Genomic DNA, 2,143 nt, shown 5'->3' with positions numbered 1-2,143 from the left:
GAGCATTATGCTAAGCAAAATAAGCCAGTCAGAAAAAGACAAGTATCACATGATCTCACTTATATGTAGAATCTAATGAACAAATAAACTGATGAACTAAATTGATCCAGAGACAGAAGCATGGAACAGACTGTGGAATCTCAGAAGGAAGGTGGGGGAGAGTGGATGGGTGGGAAGAGATTAACCAAAGAACTTGTTCAAGTTCTTTGAATGCACACAGAAAATAAGATGGTGAAGGCCTGGGGCAGGGGTTGGGGGGTGGGCTAGATGGGGTCAATGGGGGAAAAAGGGAGACATCTGTAATACTTTCAACAATAAAAATTTTTAAAAATAAACATGGCTAGAAAATAAAGTTACTATAAGTTTTAAAGTACTGTTGGATGTTTATAAAATTCTTTAATTTTATTTCAACATGATAGTCTGTAGTCACAAAAGGACAATATTTCTGATTACTCTTGTCTCCCTTATACTTTCACCAATTTCTGTAATAATGGGCATGTGGCAGAAATTGTTCCTGTGGTTTTTTAGAGATGTTACCATATGTTGCTGAAACTTAAAGCTAGTGATGGAGGAGAGGTATGGATCCTGCTCAGAAGCTTTGAAAGGATTATTATCCAAGGCAGAAAATTTCCATAGAATTGAGCCTGAAAATATATCTCCTATTTTTATTTTCTACATGATCTTGATCATTTTTTCAACTTCACCATAATGTGCATTTATTTTTTCTGTCTTTTAAAGCTCAAACAACAAATGTATCTAAAAACATTTTATTTTTATATTTAGTCACCTTATGTGAAATCATCTAATATGCACAGAATATAAGATTCAACCCACACTTCCCAGTGCGATTTGAAACATGCCTAGACTCTCTGGTAGAAAATAGGTAATTCCCAGTCAGGGAAAATGTTAAAATACTGTAAGTAGCTGCCTCTTGTATTAATCTATAGCCTTTACTATTTGCTTCATTTTTCATAAGATTAACATTTAAAAACCTCTTTGTTAGAGACTGAAATTGAATTGTGAAATGTGCTCCTGAATAAATAATTTCTTCCCGAATGTTAATTACATAGGCAATTATACTGAAGTGTAATTTTACATAAATACAGTGTTAGAAGTTCTACAGATATGAACAATTGCACAAATGACTCCTTGAAGGGGGAAAAAAAGTTTCTGAGGTTGAAATGCAAGTGTCGAACATGCTGGAATAAATAATGGAATATAATGTATTGAATATTAATCTGTATGCTCATAGAAGTCATTAAAGGTTTTAGGGCAACTACACAGTTAACTATTCATAAAGACATGTACATATTTTATATTATTTTCCTTATATTCATAACAATGACAAAAATAAGTATACTGGAAACAATGACAAAAATAAGTAAACTGATACTTAAAGATCTAAACCAAAACTTATAAATGAGAAATCTTCCAATTATAAGTAATCTGAAAATCAAATGTATCCAATTTTGATATTCACAATTTTTCTTCCAGGTGAAGTACTTTATATGCAATTATCAGCTTCTTATTTGGTAACTAGAGGCCCGATGCATGAAAATTCATGTAGAGTAGGCTTTCCTTCCCCGGGCGGCTGGCACGGGGTTTGCTCCGGCACCTGGGACGTGGGCTTCCCTTCTCTGGCCACCAGCAGGCACCCGGGACCTGGGTGGCTTCCCTCTGGCCCTGGCTTGGTCCAGAAGGACATCCGATCTACTAGTAATTAGCATATTACCCTTTTATTATTATAGATGATATGATAACAATGGTGATGAACTAGTTTTAAGAAAACAACCTTATTAACTGTTATAGCCAATAGATTTTTAGCCAAGAATTCCTATTCCAGTAAGTTACAATCAAATTGAATCTAGACTGTTTGCTCATTGAAGATAATAACTAATACAACAGGTAATATTTGAGCATTTCCTGTGTGCAGGCATTCTGCTAAACATTTTGCCTATATTCTCCCTTTTAACCTCTGCAACTCTATGATGTTATGACAATCACATAAAAAACCAAGTTTAGGAATTTTTAGTTAGCCCAGAGTTGAAAATCTGCCAGTCTCTGGCCAGACAGCTCATTTGGTTAGAGCAGGGGTCCTCAAACTACGGCCCGCGGGCCACATGCAAATACAAATATTGTATTT

The sequence above is a fragment of the Myotis brandtii genome, unplaced genomic scaffold, assembly GCF_000412655.1.
Source record: "Myotis brandtii unplaced genomic scaffold, ASM41265v1 scaffold82, whole genome shotgun sequence".
NCBI lineage: Eukaryota > Metazoa > Chordata > Mammalia > Chiroptera > Vespertilionidae > Myotis > Myotis brandtii.
Note: the sequence above shows the minus strand (reverse complement) of the source record.